Source organism: Cydia fagiglandana, chromosome 1 (assembly GCF_963556715.1).
Source record: "Cydia fagiglandana chromosome 1, ilCydFagi1.1, whole genome shotgun sequence".
NCBI classification, from domain to species: Eukaryota; Metazoa; Arthropoda; class Insecta; order Lepidoptera; family Tortricidae; genus Cydia; species Cydia fagiglandana.
This window is the reverse complement of record NC_085932.1, coordinates 8,156,348-8,173,582: the sequence shown is the minus strand read 5'-3', so window position 1 is coordinate 8,173,582 and position 17,235 is coordinate 8,156,348.

Here is a 17,235-nt window from a genome sequence, read left to right as displayed (position 1 = left end):
TAAAAACTGATGATTGATAAATGATAACAGATCGTAAAGAAGAAAATAAAATCGATAAATTTCAATACGTATACAGTTTGATAATGTTTATGTAGGTAATATTTACATTTCTATAAATTCATCAGTGGATGAAAGCGTAGGTAGGTAAATCATCTCCACGTTTTCGCGACTTTTACTTCCGTCAGGAAAGTAAAGTCTTCAAAAATGGAACCTGTTATGCGCTTGACCTCTACTTCGACTTTTGTCAATGCCTATACACTTTCACTGCGAGACGCGCCGGCGGCTCTGCGATCTGTGCCAAGTGCACAACGGAAATGATACATCGCAGTTCATTCACTCTACGCCGCTACACTGCCGTATTCGAACTTCAAGATATTCACAAGAGACGACACGTACTAGATCCATTCTAGATACGTTATAGTTTAGATATCAACTAGTTCTCTTTTGCAGCGCAATTCGGGCAACCAACGTCACTTTTATGTTAGATAGAGTAAGATATCTATTAGATGTGAATTAGATCTCTAAGTCATATCCTGTGGAAATCGTTCAAGAGTATCTCCAGAATCGCGCAAATGTCAAATTTGACAGGTTAGATCTTAAACATATCGTTATCGTATCTTGGTGATGTCTAGAAGATATCTATTTTAAAATCCGAATCGGGCCCACAGTCAAGTGCTACAACATAGCCTCAACTCTTTACTACAAACTTTTTGTAACGGTGAGAGAAAATGTCTATGAGTCAAATATTTGTTTGCAGACATTACATTACAAGTCACGTATGTACGCAGTTTGCATTAATAAATGCAAATATTCTCGCTGGATTGGTTAAACTAAAATAAATGTTTTGTTTCGAATTACCTGAATTTTATGTTTTTTATTGGTTGACTTAGGTTAAGTAACCTATAAAAGATAGCTATTTATAAATCCCAACAAGGTAACATTAACTAACTTTACAAGTTTAGTCTGACAGTTTAAATTCTACATATTATTCTCAATGTGCAGAAAAAATTGTTCAGTAACTAATACCTTACTTAGGTTATTCTGCTTTCTATCTTATATAACAGTTTTATAACATAACTACCTACTAATTTATTCATTAATGAACTAATAAATAACCGATGTTATACACTCTAACCAGTCTGACTACCGGAAGTGGGCCAAAATCGTTAGTTACGAATGAAGATTTAAATGAATACCAGTGTAAGTATAGTAAAAAGAGCACAACCAAGTCGTATTATTCCGTAGTATGTTACCTACATATTTCGTAGCTTAATGCGTGATATGCGGTTCCGTTAAACACGGTTACGGTTAGGTTATCGCTGAAATTGCTGTCGTATCTGCATTTGAAATCCATACAATCTTACCGCTTGTTCTTACACAATAAAATACACAATTTAAGCGTTTTTAAAGGGAGTTACTGGGGATAAAGTTAGCGCAGCAGCACAAAACAGATAGGTAATCTGTTTTGTGGCAGCAGAGTACTCGGCCCTGGCCGAGGCTCCGAGAGCAATCAACGCTCAACTCAGCTGATGTTCATTTCACAAATTTTGTTCGTTCGTCACGCATCAAACCGACTTAACTGTACTTGTGCTTAGTTATACCTCAATTTGCATAACAACCGCAAGTGACAATGCAAAATCAGTGCGAATTTAGAATTTATTGCGCTATTATATGGAAAACGAATGTAGGTACCTAACTTACGCGAGCTATGCTTGGTAAGGCAGATTTGGCGTTCGTAAAGTTTTAATAAAAGTATTCTTGTGTAACATGCAAAAAAACGTAAGCTATCTATGCGAACGTATTAATAGTTATGCTGTTGTTTATTTATAAGCATTAGTGTAAGTATGATATTACCCATGTCAAAGTTATAAACACTGAGTAGTTAAAAAGTTTATAATTAACGCCTATAGCTCATTATACTGTATTAATTTATTGATATTACTGTCTACGATGCAAATGTACACTAGATTAAGTAATTACCTTGTAATACCTACATTATGTTAAATAAAAAACTTAAAAAAAAGTATTCTTAGTTCGGAATAACATGACATTAGTAAAACCGGGCAAGTGCGAGTCGGACTCGCGCACGAAGGGTTCCGTAACATAATGCAAAAAAAAAACAAAAAAAGCAAAAAAAAAAACGGTCACCCATCCAAGTACTGACCCCTCCCGACGTTGCTTAACTTTGGTCAAAATCACGTTTATTGTATGGGAGCCCCATTTAAATCTTTATTTTATTCTGTTTTTAGTATTTGTTGTTATAGCGGCAACAGAAATACATCATCTGTGAAAATTTCAACTGTCTAGCTATTACGGTTCGTGAGATACAGCCTGGTGACAGACGGACGGACGGACGGACGGACAGCGAAGTCTTAGTAATAGGGTCCCGTTTTACCCTTTGGGTACGGAACCCTAAAAACCTGTAAGTATGTCATATTAAGAAATCTTACATGTTTTATACCTGTGTAACGTATTGTAAGTAATTCTCTTATATATTTTTTATTACCGGTTGAATACCAGTGGTTGGATTTCTACAACCCTACTTATACATTGATATTTATTTTATTAATTTACTCGCTCTATGTAAATATTATGTTTTTCTGCTATAAAATAATTATCTATTTCATAGGTAGTAACACTAGTAACTACACTCGTGTAAGAATGATATGGATTGCAAAACAGGTTGATTTTAAAATTTTCTTCTTTTGAAGGAGTATTTGTAACGCTGACGTGCATTCTAGTAACAAAAGAAGATATTTAAATTATTACTTCTGTACAAAATTACATTAAATGTGCTCCAATATTATCTTGCTCCCATTTTGTTATCCGTGAATGTAGTTTTATAAATAGTAGTATGAGCCTTTAATTTTTCCCTTTATCACAATATTTATGTAATTGTCATATCGTGCCACCAACGTGAAAGAAGAGGAAATTCTCTTTTGTTCTCAATCATCGTCATAATAAATAATATCGTTTTATTTTATCTCACTAAATTTCACCTTTTTATCCGTTCTTTGTTCTGTCAACTTCATACCTTCCATCCGTTGCCTTTAACTCGTCTAAAACGCACAGTGCGTTGTTTGCTATTTACTTGTTTTTACTCTAAAAGTTCCCACAAAACTTAAACAAACCGTGATTTTCCTTAACAATCTTAATATTGTTTTCACATAATGTTATGATTAGGATAAAATAAAAAATATATGAAGTGAAAAAAAAAGCATGGACCATAATTATACATGCGGATACTGTTTAGTTTCTAATCTCTGTTTGCTAATTATTTTGTTGTGTAGAGCGCGAATCTTCACGTTGGTGCTAAAAGTTTCGAAATTCACTTTTCGAAGATGCTGTTTTGGGAAAGTACAAAGTTCATAATTAAACAACTTTCATATAGGTATGCAAACAGTTGTGTGAAGAGTTTTTTTCTCTAAATTCAACTCGTTTTTGGTAATTTATTTGCGTTTAAGAAATATTGAAATGAACTTATTTCTACTGTTAAGGATTATTCATTGGGCCAACACCACAATATCATAAAAAATCAGAACTACCGGATTTGACGCAAACGCTAAATGTATTACAGACCGAATCTCTGGATTAAGTGCTCTCGTTATACTTAGTGTATACTGAAAATTCTCATATATCAGAATCCAGAAACTATCAGTATAGCCCACGTATATATGACATAAGCGACTGGGATGCTGGCACGGCCTGTGTGATAGGCATTAATATCCGCACAGCAATGAACATTAAATAAATTCAAACATACTATTTTTATATTTCTGCAGCACCAGCTATGTTTCATGTTAGCTAGTTGTTATACTAATATTTTACTTGTTAAGAATAGCTTGCAGTTAAGTGTACAAGCTCGTAAAGGCCTAAAGGTGGCCACTGACGAGCCAACAGTCTAAATAGCGTGGCTGCAATCCAAAATCGGTCCGTGAATGTCAAAAACGTACAATGTTTAATATTAGGATGCCGTCCATTTGGATGAATCCATTGTAACGGCATCCATTTGGGAGGCTCGTCAGTGGCCTGCTTTAGTGGTAAAATATTAAATATCAACAAAGAAGTGTATGTGTAGTGAATCAAGTAGGTACAATGTATTTTTAGCCAAAATAAAATTGAAAATATGAACCCTCGGACTACAACTCTCATTTGACCGTGTTTTTTTCACGTTATCACTATTGTATGCTCCAGGGCTTTTTCTGAAAAGCCAGTTAGCGGGAGTAAATAACTAGCACTCGTACGTGAGCACAAATTGCCCATTATTCTATCGACATTGTGTAGAATCTGACAGAACTATGTTTTCAAATATTTTACGACACGTTTGTGTGGTCGTAAAATGTTTTCAACTTAAACTAAAGAGGTCAGTATCGTTTGGCTTAGCACGGTTTAGAAACGTCTATAGGACTCCTCCTATTATAATTTATAATAAATCTAAAAGATGTTTTCAAACAACAACGAATTGGTTTTTTAAAAAAATATTGACGTTTTTTCCGTAGACGGAACAATGGTGTGAGAAATGCAAATGCGGTAAATGTGTGAAGGGCTACGCCGAGCGTATGTAGCTAGGACCGCTACCTATGTTACTGAACGCACGCAGAGGTAGAATCCGCCAGGACGGAAGAAATATTGGGAGTAAATCAGACAATTGGCTCTTGAATAAATAACTAGTTTTATAAAACTTTAAATCCTATTTCACTTCGTCCAAAAACCATTCTTAGAGCAGCTCTACCTACATCATTTGAAGAATATATGCATTAAGTAACTATACAAGCGTATTTTTTGTAATTTGTTAATCATACTTTTAATGCCTGTGCGTTGTAAAGCAAATATTAAAGGTATTTATTAGGCAAATATTAAAGGTATCTTACATGTAAGATTCATTAAAAAGCGGCTAGTTTATAAATAATTTTCCAAACATAGCGACCCATTTTCGTTGCACTTAAGTGTATTGTATATTTATTATCGGTGGGAGTAGGACATTATTTACCCTTACCAGTATTTATACGTTTTGGAAAAGTTAACATAATACATTTGTGTTCCGTAATTTATTGAAGCGTCAATTGCTGTTCCCACCCTCTCCTAACAAAAATAAATACTTACGCAAATAAACATAATAAAAGTACAAAACAAAACGTTTTTCCTTTCTACGAGGCATCATCAATCATTTTTAAACTGTAATATTTAAATAGTATTAAATTAACTTATACATATACACGGTGGCTAAAAATAAATGAATTTCGATTGCCAGGGCGGTTTTGGGACTACATTGAGCAACTTTTACTATTGGACTAACCCCGAAATCGCGAAAATTAATTTTACCCTCCCATAGGAAATAGACCATGCAAAATGTGTTGAACAGCCAAATTTTTTTTGCGATTTCGGGGTTGGATCCATAGTAAAAGTTGCTCAGTATAATCCCGAAACAAAACCTCCCTGGCAACGGGAATGCTGTTATTTTTTAGCCACCCTGTATAGGTACCAACCAAAATAAATATGTTCCATGTGTATGTATGTGTAATTGTGTAAGTAATTTAGTTCACTTGTAACCAGAGTTCGAGGTTTTCAAGAAGTTTGCGGTTAGAGTTATCTGTAAAAATGTGTCGGCTTGACTAAACTTGGTCACGGCGCAAACGAATGAAGTTGACTAACACGACTTGATACTTTTGGTGTTTGCGTTAGAATACATTGTTGGTATTGGTACCTACGTCCTGTGTGTTGTTGTGTTCTGTTTCAATTACATGGATTCAAAATTATTGTGAACATTTTAATCTTTCGTATCTTTTTAGGTACAATGGGTGTTGCTTGAATGTTTTTTTTACTAGAAAATAAAACTGATGGAAAAGCTTTTTATCACAAATTATTTCAGCAACCTATCCATTTTAAAGAAAAGGTGTTCTATTGTTGACTCTCAAGTAGTTCGACTTTAGGACTATAATTTCAAATATTTTTTTATTTGTAATAGAACTCTCAAAAATTATTTTACCGAAATTGCCAGATATAAGCGAAGATGCCAAATACTTGCTTCGCATACCTACTTACATAACCTAATTTGACTTGTGTTTTTAAGTAGTCACATTACTGTATTATGTATATGTAGAAAAAGCAGGACAAAATAAGGAGAAACGAAGGAACTAGGTCAAAATATACAGTAGGTACTCTATGTACTTGATTATTATTAAAGAGCTACATTCTGAGAAAACGTAATATTTTTTTAATTTCAACCTCATCTCATTATAAATGAAGATACTTAAAGGAGACTAGTACCTACGTTTTTAGGGTTCCGTACCTCAAAAGGAAAAAAACTGAACCCTTATAGGATCACTCGTGCGTCTGTCTGTCCGTCTGTCACAGCCTATTTTCTCGAAAACTACTGGACCAACTAAGTTGACATTTGGATACACATATGTAAATTAGTAACCCAAAGATAGTCATGTTTTTTATATAATGTTCAAATGTACCATTAATGTAATGATGTTAAATAAAGTTTTTCCAGAAAAAAATTTTTAAAATACATAGGTCGAAGATATTTAAGAAAATAGCCAAAAAATGACCGTTCCCCCCCTTTATCTCCGGAACTACTGGGTCTAAGATTTTGAAAAAAAAAAATACACAAAAATAGTTCTTTACCTATAGATGACAGGAAAACCCATTAGAAATGTGCAGTCAAGCGTGAGTAGGACTTATGTACGGAACCCTAGAAACGTGAGTCCGACTCGCACTTTGCCGGTTTTTTTTCTAGTGTCTGTCCGACAATCTTGGTGTACCTAAATTCTTATAATTTTAGCTAAGACAATTTGTACTGTAATTTCAAGTATATTGCAAATAATCAACCGCGCTAGATCGCCCTAGACGCATCGCGCGCAATAAGCCGCACGACTGCGGTCCAGCCCGCAATGAACATCGGCGTCACTAGCTCTTCACAAGACAGTTCTAATTTTTCTACTTTTTGGTTATGTTCTGCTACCACTAATAGCTTAACAATAGTACATTAATTAGGAAATTTCGATTTTCGAACGAGTGGCGATGGCGTGGAGTGGAGTGGTGGATATTGAAACATGACCGAAGGGAGTGTTTTAAATCGACACGAGTTACGAATTTCCTTTTCGCACGTGTATTGTATTAACGTTTTACAGTACATATGGCTCATACATTTTATAACATAGATACGTATTGTCCTTAATTCCGCCCTAGGGCGGTAAAGTAGCACCACATGTACTGTAAAAATATATGTCACTTAATGTATTAAATATATTAGACTGTAAAGATGACAGATACATAAGAACCAGAACTGTAAAGATATATCTCTAGATAATAATTCCAGGATGGTAGATACTTTTGGAGTGTTGTTCCATCCGCTACTATTTATTGATGCTGAGTCCTGACTGTGCAATCAAGAATATTGTTAATTAAGAAGCCTCGTCTTTTTAGCATTACCTACATAAATACTCCAAAAAAGGTTATTTCGAACTAATAAACTTTTTTAAATCGTTTACTAAACTGTTTAAACGTTCATATACTTAAGGCAATATTAATGCCAAATAAAATTAACATAGTCTTAACCTACACCCTATTATTATATTCAAATACAAAATTTACTATTTAACTGTCACTCACATCTAAATATACCTATTTTAATGTACGTACCAACTTTCAAAAATGACGTCGCGCTAAATCCGAGAGAGAAGAACACACACTAACATAACATGCACTGACGTGAAAGTAATTAATGCAATAAGTATTAGACGAGCGCCCGTGACATTGGTCTGAGAGAGCGGCGAGCTTTAGCCGGCGCTCGCGCCGCGCCTCGTACTTATAGCTTCAGGCTTCGAGCACTTTCCCCACCAGCGGAGTTTTCTCAAAACATGGTCCGTGCAATGTCAAGATGATAGTGAAAATTTTGGATTCTCATTTTGACAGCTTTTAAAATTAAAGGCTGCGACATACAGGGTCGACTTTAGCATGCTGAGTGATGTCTGATTACCATGACTTAAGTAGGTACTAGACAATCATATTTTTTAGGCTTTTTCACTCGCCAAGCCAAATTCAGCTAATTACGTTTGAGGGTTTTTCCTACATACATTATGTATGACCGAGGTAACACGCTATTATCTACAAAAATTTTGAAATATGTAACATGTCTAGGTACCTTTACGGTGCAGCGTAAAAATTAACTTTTGATTCTCTTGACTTTGCGATATCTAGGTGCATGATTTTATACTCGTAGTAGGATGAAAGATGAGACGCGGAACGAGTTAAGGATGACTCACGCTAGATCGGGCCGGGCCCGGACCGAGGCGGCCGACACGTCATTTTCTATGACGGCTGATCGGTGATCACTTGGTGCTTTCCATAGAAAACGAAGCGCCGGAAGCTCCGGCCCGGCACCGGCCCGGTGTAGCGTGAGTCATCCTTTAAACATACAATGGAATATGTTTTGACCCTGATATCCCAATGTTTTCTATACACATACTATTCGTTTTAGCACATTTTGTTTCGTTCTACAGGTACACATATCAGCATATTTTTGGTTTGCGATATTGGGGTTGGCCATGCAAAAGTTAGTCAGGTAAAGCAGACCACTGACGAGCCTTCCAAATAGATGCCGTTACAATGGATTCATCCAAATAGACGGCATCCAAATATTAAACATGGTACTTTTTTGACATTCACGGACCGATTTTGGATTGCAGCCACGCTATTTGGACTGTTGGAAGGCTCGTCAGTGGCCACCTTTAAAGTAATGGTAAAACCTTACAAACTAATTATAGTAGTAAAAATAATTAAATACCGACGAATAACATGACATGACATTTGCTACGGGTAAGGCCTAATTTTTTCTCTGGGTTGGAAGGTCACATGGCAGTCGCTTTCGTAAAAACTAGGGATGTACCGACTAGTCGCCGACTAGTCGGGAAAGCCGACTATCCGGCCTCATCTGTAGTCGGCGATTAGTCGGCGACTAGTCGGCAAAAATGGCCGATTAGTCGGCACTTTATAAGTGACAGAAAAACAGGGCAAAAAGAAATAAATAGCAAATATTTTTATAAGCTTTTCACCTATTTTAGCGAAATTCCTATTTAGCGTGCTTACGAAAACTTTTATTTGAAATTATTGACTGTGTGGTCGCTTTCTTATGTCCGAGTGTCCAGTCGTCGTATGCGATATAGCCTTAGGATTTTTAGTGTTCCGTGCAAAACTTTGTTCACACATTTGTTGTATGTGATGTTATCTATGATAATTGTCGATGGCGCTTACGCCATTGTAAACGATGTATTGAACACAACGCTGCGCGACGCAGTGCAGCGTAAGCGCCATCTCCAATAAGGTCCCTTCTCATGACTCCTCTACACGATGGGCCAACGCCGGCCACTCCACGGGACGCAGCCATGTGGTAGAATGAGATAGCAATATCACTTGCTCCCTCTAACGCATAAATAAGTCCCTTAGAGTGGCCGGTGTTGGCCCATCGTGTAGAGGAGCCATCATAGAATAATGCCAGGTACAAAAGGCCGGAATGTCACACGGTAGTCTCTACCAATCAACTTTAATGATGTTTTTATGGTAGGAGATAGTTTATTAACGATGAAAAAAATAGAATAAAAGACAATTCAAATCACTAACACCTTATAAAAGAAAGCCCCCGCCGCGTCTGTCTGTATGTGTCTTTCTGCCGTATTCGAACTTCAAGATATTCACAAGAGACGACACGTACTAGATACGTTATAGTTTAGATATCAACTATGTAGATCTCTTTTGCAGCGCAATTCGGGCAACCAATGTCACTTTTACGTTAAACAGAGTAAGATATCTATTAGATGTGAATTGGATATCTAAGTCATCTCATGTGGAAATCGTTCAAGAGTATCTCCAGAATCGCGCAAATGTCAAATTTGACAGGTTAGATCTTAAACATATCGTTATCGTATCTTAGTGATGTCTAAAAGATATCTAATAGATGTCTATTTCAAAATCCGAATCGGGCCCTTTGTTTGTAGTATGTTCGCGATAAACTCAAAAACTGCTTTACCTACGGATTTTCATGCGGTGTACCTATAACTTGTTAATCCGTGCGAAGCCGGCCGGATCTCTAGTTACTTATAAAAGGACAACTCCTTTTGCAGTTCTTAAGTAATTTAAATGTAGATACGTCGTATGAAATGGGATGTGTAGTAATCAAAAACGTAATTATTGTGAAATTTAAATTGAGGTGTCAAAAGTGATCTTTGTTGGAAAATCTAGTTTGGAAATAACAATCTAATTAATTAGGTAAGTAATTATTGTGTAATGTTGTCAAATAAATATCCGTATTTGTTACTTAAACATGTGTATTAATGATTAATGAAATTGCTTTTTAATCCACAGTAAACTGGAAACCCTTAATATTTACGTTTCATTCCCAGGTCTAAATTAATTTGAACTTGTTGATATATTTTAGAAAATAGGTAGTCCGGCAGACTTACCCAGCTCAGATGGGAGACATGCACCATTTTATAATAACGTAAACAGATTCAAATGTCCGTTAAATATATTATAAACTCGAAGAGTTTAATAAAAATAGGTACCTAACACAGAAGTTTTTTATTACAACAGCTCGTTAAGGCTCTCTGGATTATTCAAAATCGAATGAAAAATTTTGTGTTGTTTCCTAATTTGATTTAAGTATTTTCATCGGGTTAACGTGGTGAAAAAAATGTATTTCACTCGGTGGCAAAATTTGTTTAACCCTCGTGCCTTGAAACTATCACAACGCTCAAGATTCCACTTTTCGAACCACTCGCTACGAAAGTTGCGTTCGGCGGTCGAGGTCACAAATTTGGATTATTCATTAGGCCTACGTCATAAACAAGTCTGTAAAAAATCAGAACCAATGAATTTGACGCATACGCTAAATGTATAACGTTACTGGATTAACAGAGCGAGTTAAATAAAATCTTGTACCTCAAACAAAAGAACGCATAATTGTTCCCTTGCCTTCGCTTCGCTTAGCAATAAATTGATAAAAGTATTTTGGAAATAACACGTACTGGTAAAAATATGTTTGTTTACAAAGGAAACAAAATGTGTTAAACCTTGAACGCAGTTATGTACTTAAAAAAGTGTGTTCGGAACAAACGGACCAAACCCATTAAAGGACTCATGTGTAAATGTAGGAAAAACTTATTTTTGTGTCAAGTGTCGCTACCACCAGTTTGGAACTTGGCACTGACATAAACGCTATCGAGAACGTATCTTATTTTCTATGCATCTCGCTCGTACAGTGGGCCAAGAAAGTGGTCTACCATTTTTGACAAAAGTTTCTGCGAAATCTAACGATCGCTAAGGTTGGCTTCAAACTTGACACATGGTATAACGTAAATGTCTTAAAAGATAAAGAGAGTAATTGTCACTGACATAATATTATTGCAAGGGGAAATCGATCTTGTCTCATAACGTTCGAACGAACCTCAACCGTAGGGTGGTAGACCACATTTTTGCCCGACTGTATTAGTGAGATGTAGGTATAGAAAGTACGAGTAAGTACTTACGTAGACGTTAGCGTTTCGTCAGTTTTGACACTGTCATTGTCAGTGACTTATGGTATGGGCTCTGATCTTGAAATGCATAAATCTTATATTTATGAACATTTTCCTTAGGGCTCTTCTACATGCGTGTGCTCGTGTTCGAGGTAAATAATATTAATAATATGTAAATAATATTGTGGGACAGGGACAACATAATATAACACTATCAGTACTAATTGAATTTAAACTGTTGTGAGACATACTAACATTGAATAATTTACGGTTTAGACTCACTTGTTTTTAGTCACTTGCGCGACATGTTTCGGAGAGCCAAGGTCTCCTTTCTCAAGCACTAAGAGTGCGAGCAGCGTTCACGACGGCCGGCGACGGACGGCGACAAGTGAGTCTAAACCGTAAAATTATTCAAAACTATCAGTACTATCTCTTCTATTATGCGTTGTTCTTAACACACGGCGTACCCAACTGCCAGTGTACGAGCACCATTAGGTTGTTTAATATTGTAGAGGATAAAACCATTTAGGGACCAGAAGGTACTTAGCGTACATAAGTTGTTATCTACAGCTTGGCAAAAAAGAGTAGAAATTAAAAAGTGGCAACACTGTAGTGTCGTCCCTTTCAAACCAATATATATAAGAAAACGGGACGACGCTACAGTGCTGCCACTTTTTAATTTCTACTCTTTTTTGCCAAGCTGTAAAATACCTTTTTGCCGGGAATTTTGGGTTTACTTTGCGGGATTAGGTAATCGAAGGAAAAAGGAGACCTTCGATTTTGTTTAACACTGGGGCCCAAACAAACTGAAGCGATCCTATTTGATTGCACCTCTATTTAATTGTCATAAATATCATAATCTCTAGGTTACAATGGTAAAAACAGAATAACGAAATAAAACCGGAATGTTAAGAAATCCTGCAGAAAAAACATGAATCTAGCAAGAACGGTTTAAAAAAAATGCACATACCTACTAATCAATAATCATACTATTCCGTAAAATAAGTTTCAATTTTTTTTCTGAAATTAGACAAAACTCGTCATCGAATTGTTTTCATAATATATATATAATATAAAGTAATATTTTGAACTTGTTCTTAGTTCATTAGCAATAATTTCTTACACCCAATCTATCTATATATATAAATGCAAGTGTCCTGACTGACTGACTGACTGACTGACTGACTGACTGACTGATTCATCAACGCAGAGCCGAAACTACAAAAGCCAGAAAGTTGAAATTTGCACACCAGATTGCATTTATAAAGTGTACAAGAGATAAGAAGCGATTTTGAGAAATTCAACCCCTAAGGGGGTTAAAAAGGGGATGAAAGTTTGTATGGGGTTAAAGTTTTCTTTGAAGCTAGGAATTTTAAACTTCGTAAAAAGATATACTAATAAAATACATGAAAAGTAATTTCAGCGTTTTTGAAAATTCATCCCCTAAGGTGGTGAAAAAGGGGTTGAAAGTTTGTATGGATATCAAAAAAATTTTCAAGTGGTGGACTTGAATCTTTGTATTTAGGGATATTATTAGAAGACAGGAAAAGTGATTTCAGCGTTTTGTAAAATTCATCCCCTAACAGGGTTAAAAAGGGGTTGAAAATATTAATCCATTACAAATGCTTTGAAACTTCGTAGAAAGGCATAATAGCCGATTACAAAAAAAATGATTGTAACGTTTTTAAAAATTCAACCCCTAAGGGGGTTAAAAAGGGGATGAAATTTCGTCTTCGCGTACAAATTTTATTTTAAGTTAGGAACTTGAAACTTTGTAAAAAAGTATCAAATTCAAAGACAAGAAAACTAATTTCAGCGTTTTAGAAAATTCATCTCCCAAGGTGGTGAAAAAGGGGTTGAAAGTTTGTATGGATATCAAAAAATTTTTCGAGCGCGGGACTTGAATCTTTGTATTTGGGGATATTATTAGAAAACAATAAAAGTAATTTCAGCGTTTTGTAAAATTCATCCCCTAACTGGGTTAAAAAGGGGATGAAAGTTTGTATGGGGTTAAAGTTTTCTTTTGAGCTACGAATTTGAAACTTCGTTAAAAGATATATTATTAAAATACAAGAAAACTAATTTCAGCGTTATTGAAAATTCAACCCCTAAGGTGGTGAAAAAGGGGTTGAAAGTTTGTATGGATATCAAACATTTTTCGAGTGTGGGACTTGAATCTTTGTATTTAGGGATATTATTAGAAGACACGAAAAGTAATTTCAGCGTTTTGTAAAATTCATCCCCTAACAGGGTTAAAAAGGGGTTGAAAGTTTGAATCCATTACAAATGGTTTTGAAACTTCTTAGAAAGGCATAATAGCCGATTACAAAAAAAAAGTGATTGCAACGTTTTTGGAATTTCAACCCCTAAGGGGGTTAAAAAGGGGATGGAAGTTCGTCTGCGGGTGCAAATTTTATTTTAAGCAAGGAACTTGAAACTTTGTAAAAAGGTATTATATTAAAATACAAGAAAACTCATTTCAGCGTTTTTGAAAATTCATCCCCTAAGGTGGTGAAAAAGGAGTTGAAAGTTTGTATGGATATCAAACATTTTTTCGAGCGCGGGACTTGAATCTTTGTATTTGGGAATACTATTAGAAGACAATAAAAGTAATTTCAGCGTTTTGTAAAATTCATCCCCTAACAGGGTTAAAATGGGTTTCAAAGTTTAAATCCATTACAAATGCTTTGAAAATTCTTAGAAAGGCATAATAGCCGATTACAAAACAATGAAATTGCAACGTTCTTGGAAATTTAACCCCTAAGGGGGTTAAAAAGGGGATGAAAGTTCGTCTTCAGGTGCAAATTTTATTTGAAGCTAGGAACTTTAACTTTTTGGAAAAAAAGCTTATAAATTAAAAAACATGAAAACTAATTCAAGCATTTTTGAAAATCATCCCCCAAGGTGGTGAGAAAGGGGTTGAAAGTTTGTATGGAGATCAGATATTTTGTGAGTGCGGATTTGCGGAATGCGGAACTTGAATCTTTGTATAAGGGCATACGTTACCTACCTATTATGAGAATACAAGAAAAGTAATTTCAGCAACCAACATCAAAATCCACTTGACTTAAAACTTCATACAACTTGCTAAAAAAGAAAAGTACTTAATTTCAACATTGCTTGGATATGAAAATTATAGGTACTAAAGATGTAAAATGTTGAAGATAAGATTCCACGCGGACGAAGTCGCGGGCAACAGCTAGTTCTACATACTTCCGTAATTAAATTCGTACCTGTTTTACATAATAATAGTCTGTATGATAAATGCGACAGCCCCAAAATCGACGATTTTCCCTATATTTGCATTTTGTGATAAACAGCGGGATTCACTTGCGCATTCTTTGACGTTTTTTCTCCGGCTTTTTCAATTATATATATTAATACATCGTGCCGTGTTTTATACATAGTCAATATCAAATAAATAAATACTGACGGCCAAAGTGGCTATATATAATATAAACCGGGTGGGCTAAGGCCAGTATCCAGGGCCAGGGGTGATACAGGTAACAGGAACAATACATTAAACTAAACTGTAGGCTGTACTTCTCAAACTGACCAACATCTGAAGCGGTATTCGACAAGAGGCGTTTGACGTAACGTGTTGACCTCCCGTTGATGTGGAAAAAAATCACAAGTTCTTGAATACGTACAGTGTCAAAATTAAACAATTAATTAGCAATCCACAGTTAGGTGACAACTAAACCAAACCGAACCACCAAATGATATCAACAGTTGATCGAATCAACATGCAAATGATTTGACGTGGATGCGAAATCTGACAGTTGGTACGTATCGAATAGGGTATTATACTGTATTTAAAATAAATTATTTTACGCCGTGCAAGAAATAAAGCACCAGATAATTATTCAAAAAATACAGATAGGAGTTATTTTAAACAAAAGTTCTATTTAATAAATCGGATAGAAATATAAAAAGTAGGTGAGTTGACCGTGACGTCGCGATGTAATGTTTCATGTAAATTCCATATTAGCAAATGGTTTTGACAGCTCTAAATAAGTAACTGGCCGCGTAGCCAAGACGCCAATCGCTTACGCTTCGTAGCGATCGAAACGCAACTGTCACTTTCACACTAATATGGAAGAGTGATAGAGAGACATAATGCTTTTCGTTGTCGAAGCGATAGCGATTGTAACCTTGGCTAGGCCGGCTGATTAGACTATTAGGAAAATACCCTATTGGGACCCTGTTCAGCGTCTCTTAAAAATAATTTGTTTTGATTTTTAGTGAGTCACTTTAACGTTTTTGCTATACGTAATAGGATAGGATGCAACTCGGTAGTGCTGCTCATGCACGTGCGTGCAGCATTTTACAAATGTAAAATTGCACCGGAATGGTGTCGTCGCGCACTCCATAATCGCTTCATAATGCACTGTGATCCGAACACTTATTAACAATTAACTACTTCATACATAGCTTTCGATCTACATATATCTATGTTTTTAAGAGCCCTTCAACGTGCACACGAGCGCCACTACTAAATTATCGTGATTATTTAAATTTCACGAAAGATATTTAAAAAAGGAGGTCGCTACGGACTTTATTGTGTATTTAAGTACCTTTTGAATACATCAAACTAGTTTTTATGTTACTGGATTTGTCAATCTATGCGTCCAAAGTAAAAACGGCCGTTTTTGTTTTGAGTTCCTAGATCGACGAAACCAGCATCATAAAAACTAGTTTGATGTATTCAAAAGATACTTAAATACACAATACAGTCCGTAGCGGCCCCCATTTTTAAATACCTGTCTTTAAATTTAAATAATCACGATTATTTGACCGTAGTTCTGTAGAAAGCGACCAACTTTTTATTTTTGTCAAAGTGACTTACACCCTAACTCAGTGGCTTTGGTCGCTTTCTGCATTGACAAAAAAATTGAGTTGGTCGTTTTTTGCATAACTACGGTCATTTAGCAGTGGCGCTAGTGTGCACGTTGAAGGGCTCTTAATAATATAGCTACGGGCGCCTGTAAATACATTCCCAGCAATACTTCTAATCTTAATGTTTGCCAAAAGTGGCAACGATTGCTTTGTAAGTTTTTTTTCTGGTGAGTTTGACCTCCGTAACGTATATTAGAGTTATAGTAGGTAATTAATTAATTATCGTATAAATACTTCCAAAGCCCATATAGCTATTTTGACCTGTGATATGATATGATAATATTTCAACATGATCATTTCAATGTAAGTCATCACTCGAACAAATGCTTTAAAACTGTAAAACAGGCCAACAAGGAAATTATCATGTTTTTCGAGCAAATCTCAGTCTCCCAGATCTTCATAGTATAAATTATAGCATTTGCCAAAAACTATTTCCGGTCAAACTTAATAAGTATATATTATGTACTAGTATACTTTATCTTGCAAATTATTTAAAAATCGTCAATTTAAATACAATATAATACTTAAATGTTTAAACCGACCACTTTTGTTTGATACCATACTCGGACATACTTTCTTGCTAACAAGATGACCAGAATAGCAAGAACCCTCACAAATAGATTTTTGGCCTAAGTACTAGGTTTTTGTAGCCCCAGAACCCCTTGGTCGAGCCTGCTCGTAATTTAATTAATAAAATATAATGTCGTATACCAGCGGTTCTCAAACTTTTTTGGTGACGGAACCCTTTCGGCAAGCGAAATATTTGACGGAACCCCAAATTAAAAATTTTCGTTCATCACTGTGGACCAGATATACCTAT